At 53.1% G+C, this 14,751-nt stretch overlaps 1 protein-coding gene and 1 pseudogene across 1 annotated transcript in view; both read left to right on the top strand.

Moving 5' to 3' along the window:
• Positions 1–14,751, top strand: part of CDH18 (cadherin 18) — a 2,052,455-nt gene that overhangs the window by 1,447,635 nt on the left and 590,069 nt on the right. The window lies entirely within an intron of this gene.
• On the top strand, positions 8,768–10,784 carry LOC146822709 (18S ribosomal RNA; annotated as a pseudogene).

Genomic DNA, 14,751 nt, shown 5'->3' with positions numbered 1-14,751 from the left:
CCGGTCCGATGTTGGTGGCCTCGGTTCGACCTCTACCTTCGATTCGACGGCGTCGGGCAGTCTCCACACGATGTCGACTTCGGGCGGCTCCGGTCCGATGGCGCTCTCGGCTCCGATGACGTCGGCCGGCCTGGCCTCGCTACCGACTTCCGGCGACTCCGGGGTGCGATCCTCACCCCCGACCTCCGGTGCTCCTCCTCACAGGTTCCGGGCGACTCCGGAGTGCGATCCTCACTCCCGACCTCCGGTGCTCCTCTACCTCGGTCTCCGACGACTCCGGAGGGCGGACTTCACCCTTCCGATGACGCCGCTCACTCGACCTCGGTTCACTTCCTTCTCGACCCTTGGTATTCCTCTCGACCTCCATCGGCGCCCTCTTACGACCTCAGGCGGCTCCGGGTACGACGTCTGCTACCTCAGTCAGCGCCGCTTCTCCACCTCGGGCTCCAGGTCTTCGGCTACTCGACGCCAGACTCCAGGGAAACCAGTTCTCAGGTCAGAATCTTGCTGCTTTCTTAGTTCTAAGGCCTGTTCCTGCTGTCCAGGTCCTTAGGATGGTTTTCTTCTGTCTTCTTCCCACACAGGGCTATAGGCTGGGATCCATCAGTAGGGACAAGTATCAAGGGTGGGTTTATGGACCCCACTCCAGGCACAAGTTTCCACCCCTGCTGCTTCACTCCTTCCTCCTTCACTGTTGTGCTCCTCTCTCTTCACCAGTCAGGTGCCAACTGCCAGCTCCAACTGCCAACGGCCTCTCTTATCCTCCCAACATTCTAAACGGTTTCCAACTGTCACACAGTTCTGGAATCTCCTGGAAGGTTCTGGAAGGTGCTGGTAGGTTCCAGTGGATGCTGGTGATGTCACAGGAGGCCACCATTTTGTGCTTCAGGCCCTCAGACAGAAGTTTCAGGGGTAGCTAAAATGGCTCCCTGAATCTGTAGCAACACTAAAAAGTCTGGTGGTTCCCAAAAAGGAAAAATTCAAACAGGGTTTGAGGCACAAGTGGGACAAAATAAATAATGATGAGGAGGGACCACCCAAAGGGCTGACAGGTCTAACACGCGTCCCCCCCAGCTGAAAGTGGGGAGAGCTACCCAACCCCTTGGGAGTTCTCATCACTAAGGCGGAAATACCTTGAGAGACCGTCTGCATTGGCGTGGTCCACTCCAGGCCGATGTTCCACCTGAAAGTCCATCCCCTGTAGGGAAATAGACCACCTCAACAACTTGGGATTCTCCCCCTTCATTTGCATCAGCCAACGAAGGGGTCGGTGGTCGGTCTGAACCAGGAAGTGCGAGCCAAACAGGTATGGCCGCAACTTCTTCAGAGCCCATACCACTGCAAAGGCTTCACGCTCTATTGCACTCCACTTCTGTTCCCTGGGAAGTAGTCTCCTGGATAGGAAGACCACGGGCTGATCCAGACCCTCTTCGTTGAGTTGCGATAACACTGCCCCAATGCTATGTTCTGATGCATCTGTCTGGACAATGAACTTCTTGGAAAAGTCTGGGGCCCTTAAGACCGGGGCCTCGCACATGGCTTTCTTCAATTTCTCAAAGGCTTGCTGACAAGCCTCCGTCCAGACTACCCGTCGAGGTTGTTTCTTGGACGTGAGCTCCGTGAGAGGGGCTACGATGGTACCGTACCCCTTCACGAAGCGGCGATAGTATCCCGTGAGGCCCAAAAATGCTCGGACCTCAGTCTGTGTCTTGGGGGGTTCCCAGGCCATGATGGCCTCGATCTTCGCCTGGAGGGGTTGCACCGTTCCCCTACCCACCAAGTGTCCAAGGTACACTACCGACCCCTGCCCGATCTGGCACTTGCTGGCCTTGATCGTCAATCCAGCTTGTCTCAGGGCCTGGAGAACAGCTTGCAGGTGACGCAAGTGATCCTCCCAGCTGTTACTGAAGACGGCTATGTCATCCAGGTAAGCAGCAGAGAAACTCTCCATCCCGGTGAGGATCTGGTTTACCAGGCGCTGAAACGTGGCAGGTGCGTTCTTGAGCCCAAAGGGCATCACACAGAACTGGTAGTGGCCATTGGGCATGGAGAAGGCTGACCTTTCCCTTGCTCCATTAGTCAAAGAGATCTGCCAGTACCCTGAAGTAAGGTCAAAGGTACTTAGATATTGGGCAGCTCCCAGCCGGTCAATTAATTCATCCGCCCTAGGGATCGGATGAGCATCAGTCTTTGTCACTGAATTCAGTCCCCGGTAGTCCACACAGAACCTCAGTTCTGGTTGGGCACCCGGTGGTGCAGCTTTTGGTACTAACACCACCGGACTGGACCAGGGGCTGCTAGAAGGTTCAACCACTCCTAGCTCCAGCATCTTAGTGACTTCACTATGAATGCTGGCCTTCACCTTGTCGGACATCCGGTAGATCTTGGACTTCACAGGTGGGCTGTCTCCTGTGTCCACGTCATGGACGCACAGGTGAGTCCTACCCGGGACAAGGGAGAACAACGAAGAGTACTGCCCCAGGACCTGGCGACAGTCCTCCTGCTGTTCAGGAGTTAGAGATGGGGAGAGAATCACTCCCTCCACCGACCCATCCTTTTCCTGAGACGCAAACAGATCAGGGAGAGGCTCGCTTTCCACGTCCTCTCCTCCGTCAGTCACCATCATCAAGATGACTTCGGGCCTCTCGTGGTGGGGTTTGAGGCGGTTGGCATGCAGCACCCGCAGGGGCTGACGAGGGGTCTTCAGGTCCACCAAGTAGGTAGCCTTACCCTTCTTCTCCAACACCTCAAAGGGTCCTGACCAGCGATCCTGGAGGGCACTAAGCTCTCCAGGTTCGATCACCCACACCTTCTGGCCAGGCTCCAACTCCACCGGGTGAGCGTTGTGGTCATACCACGCCTTCATTACTGCTTGGCTGGCTTCCAAGTTGTCAGAAGCTTGCTTCCACAACTTAGCCATTTGGCTCCGGAAGGCCAGCATGTAGCTCACCACATCCTGGGGGAGCTTTCTGGGAGTTCTTTCCCATCCGTCTCTCACCAGGTTAAGAGGTCCGCGTACAGGGTGCCCATACAGAAGCTCGAAGGGGCTGAAGCCCACTCCCTTCTGTGGCACTTCCCTGTAAGAAAAAAGTAAACAGGGTAGGAGGACGTCCCATTTCCTCCGCAGGCTTTCAGGCAGACTTCTGATCATGCCTTTTAAGGTTTTATTAAACCTCTCCACCAGACCATTGGTCTGGGGGTGGTAAGGAGTTGTGAACCGGTAGGTCACTCCACACTCCTTCCACATCGCCCGCATATATGCTGACATGAAGTTGGTCCCCCTGTCGGACACAACTTCCTTGGGAAAACCCACTCGGGTAAAGATTCCCATCAGGGCCCTAGCCACAACAGGTGCTGTTATGGTCCTCAGAGGTATTGCCTCTGGGTACCGTGTGGCATGATCCACCAGAACCAGGATAAACCTGTGACCAGCTGATGTTGGCGGATCTAACGGACCCACAATGTCGATGCCCACCCTTTCAAAGGGGGTGCTAACGACAGGAAGTGGTTCCAGGGGAGCTTTCAGCTTCACCCCTGTTTTCCCACTGGCTTGGCAAGACACACATGTCCGGCAGTAGGTATCGGACGACACTTTCATCTGAGGCCAATAAAAGTGTGGGACAAGACGGGCGAAGGTCTTGTCTTGCCCCAGGTGTCCTGCCAATGGTATCTCATGAGCCAACTCTAAAAGGAAGGCTCGATAACGTTGAGGGACTACCAAGGCTCGTGAGGATCCATGTAGGGGTGCCTTGGGTTCACTGTAGAGGAGGCCATCCTCCCAGTAAACACTGTAGCTCCCTTCAACGTTCCCTGCTGCCTGGGCTTCGGCCTGTCGCCTAAGCCCCTCAAGGGTAGGGCACTCCCTCTGGCCCTGGCAGAATTCCTCCCTGGACGGGCCTCCCTCCACGTGCCACTCGGCCGGGATGGGCAGGTTCTCCAGGTTGGTAACGTCCCCCTCCGCAGACTCCTGGTCCACCACCTCCGGTGGCCTATCCGTCCTACGGGGTGGAGACGCCGAGGCAGGCTCCTCCTGTCCTCGGTTCTTCCCTTGACTGGCAGCTGGCTGGGCCTTTGTTCCAGGCTCCAGCCGGAATGAACTCCCTCTTCGGGTAGTCACGGACCTTGTGCTAACACAGGCCCAGTCAGGTGTACCCAGCATCTCGGTATGAGTCCGGTATTCCACCTCCTTCCAAGCGTTGTGCTCCATGTCATTGCCCAGCAGACAATCGACTGGCACGGCAGGGCTTACGGCAACTCGAAGTGAACCTGCAACCCCCCCCCATTCAAAGGGAACCTCAGCCACGGGATAGTGGCCGGTTCTGCCGTCAGCCATCGCGGCTGGGTGGAGTACATCGGGAATGACTTGCTCTGGAGACACCAGTTGGCTACGTACCATAGTCATACTGGCTCCTGTGTCTCTCAGAGCCTCCCCTCTTTGGCCGTTGATGGTGATCCACTGCCCATACTTTGCAGTATTTGCGGGCACCTGGATCTTAGGAACCATCTCCCGTTCTCCCAGGGACACTAAAGTGACACCCGCCCACTCCCTTCCCTTAGTTAAGGGCATCTCCTCCCCGAGCACTACACTAGCTACTCCGGGGGGCTTTCCTCCAGTGGGAGGGGGTGATCGTTTCTGACACTTCGGATCTCCTTTATAGTGTCCAACGCCACCGCACTCATAGCAATGGACAACCCTTGGCTGCTGACTCTGGCCAGGATTAGGGTTTCTGGGCGGGTTAGCCTTAGAGGTGAATCCTGTTCCCTTCCCTTGGAAGTTATTTTGGGGGCCTTTGGAGAACTCCTTTTTCTTTTCCCCTCCCTCTTTCTTCTGGGGGGCGCCCTGTCTGGCCCTTTGAGTATCCCCTCCAGTCCCCCTTGTGGACACCCGGGTACTAGCCCAAATGTCCGCCTCCTCAGCAAGCTTCCGGGGACTGGTCAGCTTGCTATCCACCAGGTGTTGCCGCAGTTCAGGGAAACATTTCTCGAGTAGGTGTTCCTTCAATACTAGGTCAAACAGCTCCTCGTAGTTCCTTACTTCACTGCCCTGAATCCAACCTTCCAGTGCCTTCTTTGCATAGTCCAGGAAGTCCACCCAATTCTGTGTGCCCAGTTTGTGACTACCCCTGAACTTCTGCCTGTACTTTTCCGGAGTTAGTCCAAACTTTCTGATGAGCGCCAGTTTCATGGTGGGGTAGTGGGTTTGCTCCTCCTCTTCGAGGGCCAATAAAGCATCCCTACCAGCTGGAGGCATGTACTTATACAGTCCCCCTCCCCAATACTTCACTGGAACCCCATGGGCCCTCAATGAGACCTCATAGGCTGCTAGCCACTTGGCGATGTCGTCACCTGCCCCATAGCTCGCTACAATGTCCTTTGGCAGGTAAGGTTTGGATTCCCTGGTGGACTCTTGGTTTTGGCTGCCACCATTAGGAACAGGTTGTGCCCCGATTCTCAAAATCTGAAGATCTATTTCTTTCAGTCGCAATTCATGGGCCATCCTCTGCTCCTCTTTCTCCTTTGCCAGCCTTGCTAAGTCCCATGTGAGCTGTCTCTTCTCTCTCCGGTCTGCTAACTCCACTTCGGATAAGCCCCCACTAGAGACAGTGCTGCCCTTCCTAGAAAGTGTCCTGGGCCCTGCGGACAGGTTCCCCACCTCAGGTTGGTACATCTCAGCCCCCTCGGGGTCAGGCTCTCCATCCCTGTCTTCTTCCTCAGCCTTGCTTTCCCTGCGTGCCTCCCCCCAAGCCCTTAAGCTGGTTTGAAGTGCACCCTTCTTTGCTCCTGGGGGACAGTACACCCCCTCTCGCTGGCAAAACTCCCTGAGTTGGGCCACAGTGTACGTGTCTAGATTTTCAAGAACAAACTCCATCTTGCCCACTCAGGTTAGAGGACAGGTTTTGTGCAGTAACAATGCAGGGGGGTACCTTTAATAATACCTCCTCCCACCACCAGAGTAAATTTGGAAAAAACAAAAACCCACAATTAGGAAGGCCGCTTTGAGAAAACTCCCGGTGTAGGCCTATGGACTACCCACAGTTATTGTTGAGTATATGTAGGCACAGCTCTATCCCACCACTGAACACCAATTTATGTTGGAAACAGCCCACTCCCACTCCGCAGGGTGGTGGTGGACCTTCCCGACACAATGGGGTAGCTTGGCTCGAGTGGTCAGGAAACAGGCGCAGTGCTAAGCATACAATATACCCATACAATAACCATGCGTGCATCCGTTCCAAAAACGACTCTACACCGTAAAAATTATGAAAATATGCTTTCTTTATCTTTTTCTCTTAGTTGCTGATTGGGAAAATAAATAAGTCAATCACAATATATACATTCTTAAATAGAGCAGGTCAAATAAATATTTGCTGTTTGATGAAATAAATAGGGGTGATCATAAATAACAGGGCATAAATACAAGTGCAATATATACAGACAATTAAATACTTTGAGGCAATAAATACTGTACCAATAAATACTGTACCAATAAATACTGTACACCAACAAGTCCTGTGGACCTATAAATATAGTGCAGCAATAAATAGGTAAAAATTCAATAAATACAGTACCCCCAATAAATAATTAACAGTATACAGCAACACTCCTGTAATCAGATGACACTTCACTTCTGAAGGGCTGATTCGGCCCAGGCACAGCTTGTAGGGTTGTGGTAGGCTTGAGGGGTACTACTCCCTGGCTGAGGCAAAGGCTGAGGCCTAAACTGAGGTAGATCAAAGGGGGGGGGGAAATTCCAATGCCCTGGCTTCCCTCTCCACACAACCTCTCTAGGTTAGTCCCAGTTCACCCCAGGCACAGTCAGGTGGGTTTCAGCACCTCCCTAGCCCCTTAGAGTAGTCTCTCAGGTCTCCACAGGGCCTAAGGCGCCCTCTACTCCACTTACTGCCCTTTTCTGATGTTCCGACGCCGCTGGAGTCGTGTCGACGCCGTGAGGCGGTTCCGGTTCGGTCTCGGCGGCCTCGGCACAATGTCAGTTCTTTGACGACGCCGGCAGGCGGTTCCGGTCCGATGTCGGTGGCCTCGGTTCGACCTCTACCTTCGATTCGACGGCGTCGGGCAGTCTCCACACGATGTCGACTTCGGGCGGCTCCGGTCCGATGGCGCTCTCGGCTCCGATGACGTCGGCCGGCCTGGCCTCGCTACCGACTTCCGGCGACTCCGGGGTGCGATCCTCACCCCCGACCTCCGGTGCTCCTCCTCACAGGTTCCGGGCGACTCCGGAGTGCGATCCTCACTCCCGACCTCCGGTGCTCCTCTACCTCGGTCTCCGACGACTCCGGAGGGCGGACTTCACCCTTCCGATGACGCCGCTCACTCGACCTCGGTTCACTTCCTTCTCGACCCTTGGTATTCCTCTCGACCTCCGTCGGCGCCCTCTTACGACCTCAGGCGGCTCCGGGTACGACGTCTGCTACCTCAGTCAGCGCCGCTTCTCCACCTCGGGCTCCAGGTCTTCGGCTACTCGACGCCAGACTCCAGGGAAACCAGTTCTCAGGTCAGAATCTTGCTGCTTTCTTAGTTCTAAGGCCTGTTCCTGCTGTCCAGGTCCTTAGGATGGTTTTCTTCTGTCTTCTTCCCACACAGGGCTATAGGCTGGGATCCATCAGTAGGGACAAGTATCAAGGGTGGGTTTATGGACCCCACTCCAGGCACAAGTTTCCACCCCTGCTGCTTCACTCCTTCCTCCTTCACTGTTGTGCTCCTCTCTCTTCACCAGTCAGGTGCCAACTGCCAGCTCCAACTGCCAACGGCCTCTCTTATCCTCCCAACATTCTAAACGGTTTCCAACTGTCACACAGTTCTGGAATCTCCTGGAAGGTTCTGGAAGGTGCTGGTAGGTTCCAGTGGATGCTGGTGATGTCACAGGAGGCCACCATTTTGTGCTTCAGGCCCTCAGACAGAAGTTTCAGGGGTAGCTAAAATGGCTCCCTGAATCTGTAGCAACACTAAAAAGTCTGGTGGTTCCCAAAAAGGAAAAATTCAAACAGGGTTTGAGGCACAAGTGGGACAAAATAAATAATGATGAGGAGGGACCACCCAAAGGGCTGACAGGTCTAACACTGCCCCACTGCCAAGGGGCTGGGACGGGGTCCATTGGAACCAGGAAGGCTTCTCCTGCATGGCTTGGGTCTGAAGCTCTGACTGGGGTCCCAGTGGGCCCTGCGATGGGAGCTCCCATCCTGAGCTTCGTATTTTGGCCCACCACATGGCCAAGCCCATGGGACGGGCTCCTGTGGGCCTGGAAAGGCCTCCCCTACTCGGCCGGGTCCAGGAGCTCTGACCGGGCTCCTGGGCCCCACCAGGCCTTAGGGCGGACACCCCTGCCATGGGCTCTGTCCTCCAGCCTGCCACACTGCCAAACACCCAGGACAGGGGTCCATCAGGCCCTGAGGGGCTTCCCTTGCTTGGACTGGCTAAGAAGCTCCGACCGATCCTCTATCTTCTGTCCCACCATATGGCCAGCCATTGGATAGGCTTCCGAGGGCCACATTGTCACCCTCCCCCACCCAGCACATTTCTGCAGCAGTTCGGAATGACTGTTGTGTGGGGTGTCACTGAACCCTGTGTTTAGCTCAGGCTGCTCCCAGACTTATGGAGACTGCTGGGCCTGCCGGTGCCAGTTTGACTACACCTGTCTGCCCAACACGCCCTTAGGTGGGTGGGCTTCCCCAGCAGGCTTCTGATGATTGCAAAGCTCAGTCAGGGGATGGGCACGTGGCTCCCAACAACCCCATCCAGAATCTGCGGCTACTTAGTTGATCCTGTCAGTAGCATATGCTTGTCTCAAAGATTAAGCCATTTACATGTAAGTACACATAGCGAGTGAAACTGCGAATGGCTCATTAAATCAGTTGTGGTTCCTTTGATCACTCCATCTGATACTTGGATAACTGTGGTAATTCTAGATCTAATACATGCAGGCAAGTGCTGACCTCCCGTAATGTGTGAATTTATTATGCCTGGGTGGAGTTCGCGGAGTTACAAAAAAACTCAACAGAGTTCCGCTAGTGGCAGAGTGCAGCACAAACTGCCATTCGCACTGATCATCCTTTCGCTCGAGTAGAAGTTCTACCCAAGTGGCAACTTACGCTCACCAACATACCATTGGTGAGCGGGAAAACAACTCTGCTGCACTATTTGGAGCGGAGTTCTCTGCACTCTGCGAGCTCCATGGAGCCAGAGTGCAGGAAACTCTGTAAACTCCGCAAACGGAGAGGAGTTCACCACGCAGGCCTAGCACTTATCAGACCAAAACCAATCCTGGCTCGCCCAACTACTCTGGTGACTCTAGATAGCCCCGGGATGATACGTTTGAATGTCTGCCCTACCAACTTTCAATGGTACTTTCTGTGCCTACCATGGTGACCATGGGTAATGCGGAATCAGGGTTTGATTCCAGAGACAGAGCCTGAGAAATGGCTACCACAATCAAGGAAGGCAGGAGGCGTACAAATTACCCACTCCCGACTCTAGGAGGTAGTGACAAAAAATAACAATACAGGATTCTTTCGAGGCCCTGTAATCGGAATGAGTACACTTTAAATCCTTTAATGAGGATCCATTGGAGGGCAAGTCTGGTGCCAGCAGCCATGGTAATTTCAACTACAATAGCGTAGATTGAAGTTGCTGCAGTTGAAAAGCTTGTCATTGAATCTTGGATCGAGGTGGCAGTCCACCGAGAGGCGAGCTACTGCCAGGCCCAGCCCATACCTCTCGGTACCCCCTTGATGCTCTTGACTCAGAGTCCTGGGGGTCTGAAGCATTTAATTTGAAAAAATTAGAGTGTTCAAAGCAGGCCGGCTGCCTAAATATTTTAGATAGGAATAATGGAATAAAACTCTGGTTCTATTTTGTTGGTTTTCAGATCTGGTGCCATGATTAAGAGGGACGACCAGGAGCATTCTTATTGTGCCGCTAGAGGTGAAATTCTTGGACCGAGGCAAGACGAACCAAAGCAAAAACATTTGCCAAGAATGTTTTCGATAATCAAGAATGAATGGCGGAGGTTAAAAGATGATCATATGCTGTTGTAAACTATGCCGACTAGAGATCTGGCTGTGTTATTCCCATGATCCCGAGCAGCTTCCATCAAACTAAAGTTTTTAGGTTCGGGGGGAGTATGGTTGCAAAGCTGAAACTAGAAGGAACTAATGGAAGGGTACCACCAGGAGTGGAGCACGCAGCTTAATTTGACTCAAAACAGGAAACCTCACCGGGCCCTAACACACAAAGAATTGACAGATTGATAACTCTTCCTTGATTCTGTGGGTGGTGGTGCATGGCCGTTCTTAGTTGGTGGAGCAATTTGACTGGTTAATTCCATTAATGAGTGAGACTCCTCCATGCTATCTAGTTACACAACCGCCAGTAGTCGGCGTCTAACTTCTTAGAAGGACAAAAGGCGTTTAGCCACAAGAGATTGAGCAATAACAGGTCTGTGATGCCCTTAGATGTTCGAGGCTGCACGTGCGCTACACTGAACGGATCAGCATGTGTCTACTCAATTTGTGATAGGGATTGGGGATTACAATTATTTCCCATGAACAAGGAATTCCCAGTAAGGGTGGGTCATAAGCTTGCGTTGATTAAGTCCCTGCCCTTTGTACACACCACCCGTCGGATGGTTTACTAAGGTCCTTGGATTGGCCTTGCTGGGGTCAGCAACGGCGCTGGTCGAGTGCCAAGAAAAGCATCAAGCTCGACTATCTAGAGGAAGTAAAATTTGTAACAAGGTTTCCATAGGTGAACCTGCGGAAGGATCATGAATGGCAGAGCCGCCCATGTAGCAGACGGCACCAGCCTGAAACCCTCAGCTACCTCCCAGATGGAACATTCACACTGAAGGCACACGGTCTGGCCCTGCCCTCCCTGCACTGGCCAGTGGAGCAGTCTGCGGCCGCTGGGGCGCTTGGGTGTGGACTGGGTGTGGGGTGGGCTCCTCTCCTGTGGTAAACCGACTGATGAATGTGCAAGGCTCCGGGGACAAGGGCAGCCCCCAGCCCCTGCCTCTCTGGGAGGGGCACAGCAATAGGCCCTCCCAAGATGGAACCCATGCTCACCAAGCATGACCCCGCAGTGGGAAAACCGAATGGCAGTGTCTCCCTGGGCTGGGACCACTCCTGAAGGCCCTGCTGCCCCGGCCCCTCCCGTGCCGGATCCGGGCCTGACTGGGCTGTGGGTGACCGAGGAGTGGTTCTTCTCAAGTGGCATGGCAGCCTGGAAGAGAAGGAGCCAGATCATGTGGTGAGACCCAGACTCCTCTCAGTGGGAGGTGTGCGGGATGGCAGCCACCTGGATCTTCCTTTGTGGCACCTCTGACCAGGGCAGGTGGTGGGCTACCTATCAGCCCACTGGCATGGCTTGGGGCTGCCACTGACTTCTGAAACCCCATGGATCAAGCCCGGTGGAGGATGGTTGATGTGCAGGTGGGGCAACCCTCCCTTGTGGCCAGATAACCGGTTTGTCCTGGTCGTATGTGGCCAGGTTGAGGATTAAATTACTTGTGTGGTCCCTCCCAGGCTTACAGGAGGGACATGGGGTGGTGTGACTAGCTGCTCCTGTCACTTTCAGAGGACCTCCTTGCCTGTGGAGGGAAAAGGTAGGCTCGGTGGCCAAGCGCCTGTAACCCTCTTCGAATTGGAAGGCTGACTCCCAGAGGGGAAGCCTTGAAGGGAACGGGCTGCCTCTATCAACCTTAGTGCACCGTATGTTTGTGGGACATCCGGTGCAAAATAATTAATAGATGACCTGATTCTGAGTCAGAGTTTCGTAAGTTGAGCTAAGCTTTTGTCTTTGTCTGTGAGTGCCTTCAGTACCCCATCCACCACCCCTGGGGATGGGTCCCTCTGTGTAAGGCCGGCGGGAGGGGCACGAATGTATGACATTACAATGCATACATTTACAACACATGCCTTTAGACGGCAGTTTTTACATCGCAACATCCTTTACAACGCATTATTTTACATAGCATGCCATTACATAGCATTTTCAGAAACTACCTTTGCAACGTATTCTATTACATCGCATTATACCTTTACAGCGCATACCATTACAATGCATACCTTTATATCGCATTTAAGGTAAGTGTTGGTTAGTATAGGGGTAATAATTACTATTCTAACTCCAGTGAGTGCAACAGTAGGGTAAATGCTGGATAGTATAGGGGTAAAAATTACTATTCTAACTCCAGTGAGTGCAACAGTAGTGTAAGTGTTGGATAGTGTAAGGGTACTATGCATTGTAATGGTATGCATTGTAATGACTTACGATGTAATGCCTGCGTTGTAGTGACATGCGTTGTAATGACATGCGTTGTAGTGACATGCGATGTAATGACTGCGTTGTAATGACATGCGATGTAAATGATGTTGCGATGTAATGACTGCTATGTAAAGGTAGTGCGATGTAATGACTGTGTGTGGACTGGCACCAGGGCCTCTCCCTCCTGTCCCTCCTCCGCCGGGTGCAGTAATGGGGGCATGTTTCCGGACCCCCTCTGCACAAGTCACTGGGAGGCAAACAGCCCCGGGAAGGAGCCTTCCAAACACAAGCCTTAGAGTGCATGGCTACTCCTGTCATCGTTGGACTGCTGTGTGACTGGGTCCTGCATTTGGTCATCCCGAGCCATCTGGTCATTGGGTCATCTTGGGCCATCTGGTCACCATGCTGCACAACCATATGGCCGGCCAGCCAGCTGGCTGGGCTGACTCCAACTTTTGGCCTCCCCCCAGCATTCGGTAAGCCCCCACTTTGTGGGGGCTTATTAGTCGAGGATAATGGGCTTCACAGTCAGGCCTGCGGGGAGAGGATATGGGCTGGGCTAAACCCTCCTTTGCTCCACGGGGTCCAAGAAGGTGGAAGGCACCCACCTAAGGCAATACCCTGAGCCCATGGTATGGTGGCAGTACCCAAGGCAGGGTGGCTACAGGCCCAGGCAGGACTCTCTTGCTCCTGTACTGGGTTTGAGGTAAAGAGCAGAGACCAGTTCTGCATGAAGGCCCAGCCCCCCCATACCCACCAAGCTGGAACACGAGAGCTCTGAGAAACTCTCAGCAGACACCTGGTCCTGATTTTGAATGGTACCCACTGTTGATGTCCCATGCCATCCAGGAGGTACAGTTGGCTGGCCTGGTGCAAGGCTTAGCATTCTTCTAAGAATGAGCAGGACCTGGCAAAGGAGAAGCGGCATGCCCACAAAGCACTCTCCCCCTTTTCCAGCAGGGAGGTAGGCTGTGTTCAGTGCTCTAGTTGGGCTCGGGCTCCATGCACTGCCCTACATGCCATCAAGCATGTGGTGAAGGAAAATGAGCTCCATGCTTGCCTGTGGAAGGTCCAGACCGGACTCTAGTCAATCTGGCATAGTGAGGCCAATTTGGCAATTGTGGGCTGCTTGGTTGGATACACCTGACTGTGGCCCTGGTGTGGGCTTCTGAGCCCAAGGATGGGGCTCTACAGGAACCCAGCAGGCCTGAGTCTGCGAGCCCACCAGGGCCCTGGGTTCCTTTCTCTTGCTTGCTGTGTCATAAAGGGGAATGCTTCCCCTGCATGGCCGGTTTCAGAGGATCAGAATGGGGCCCCAGGACCCCTGCTGGGCCATGAAGTGGGCGCCCTGGTCTGAGGCTCCCTCCTCCAGCCTGCCACATTGCAAAGCGCATGAGACAGCAGTTCCATGGGCCCGGGGAGGCTTTTTCTGTTTGGCTGGGTTCCGAAGCACAGAATGGGGCTGGGGCTCTGGTGGGTCCTGGGATGGGAGCCTCCATCCTGCCATTCATGCAGTAAATCCTTGAGGGATCTAGACATATAAGCCCTTGCTGAATTCAGTCTACTTTTTAGAAATGTATAGCTTTCTGTGATCCACCATGGGTTTCACACCCAATTCTACCACCAACTGGAAGGAGGTTGAACACACACAAAAAATTGCTGAAATGGGCTATGTTCCAATAAAATGCCAAAACTGAAAGCTGAGAAGTTAGTGATTTTAGCATCGCAAATCCTTTGTTGAAGCCAAGTGCAGGGAGAAAAACAGATGCTTTTTTTTCGCAGCATTTGTTTCCCCCCCAAAAATACAAATGTAGCTGTATTTTGGCTACTTTCTCAGTCTCCTCTGAGGGAATCCACAAACCCTGGGTACCTTTAGAATACCCAGGATGTTGGAAAAAAAGAACACAAATTGGGCGTGGATACCTTATGAGGGCAAAACAGTTATGGGGGCCTAATTGTGAGCTATCCCAAATAGCCAAAAACGGCTTAGCACACGTCATGAAAAAGGCCTGGCAGCGAAGGGTTTGAGTTCTGGCTTGTGGGCTGAATTGCACTTCATAGGGGGATAACAATGTAGACAACAGTTGGGTTGATTATCGAATGGCTCCACTATGAGGGTGTGTGAGAGGGTTCCATTTCAATATTTATCTTCAGGCTGTGCTCTGTGGGGCAGTGTTTTTTTTTGCTCTTTGGAAATGTGTTACAATTGATGATGTCCTCTTAGTGAGCAGAAATCATGTAGTCAGGTCACGCAGAATACTGTTATACGTTTAATGGATAAGTTGTAGTAAAGTTACAAGATGTCAGTTAGATGGTAAATGCCCCACAAGAACGAGCATCCTTACTACTCATCCCACTCTCTCTCTGCCACTCTCCCGACACTCATCAACATTCCATTACATCACACACACACACAATGGCTGAGCAGCAGGGAACTAAGGAACTATGGAGAGGATGCATGAGGCCATAACA

This window comes from Triturus cristatus, chromosome 5_2 (assembly GCF_964204655.1).
Source record: "Triturus cristatus chromosome 5_2, aTriCri1.1, whole genome shotgun sequence".
Classification (NCBI taxonomy): Eukaryota; Metazoa; Chordata; class Amphibia; order Caudata; family Salamandridae; genus Triturus; species Triturus cristatus.
This window is presented reverse-complemented; position numbering and strand designations above follow the sequence as displayed.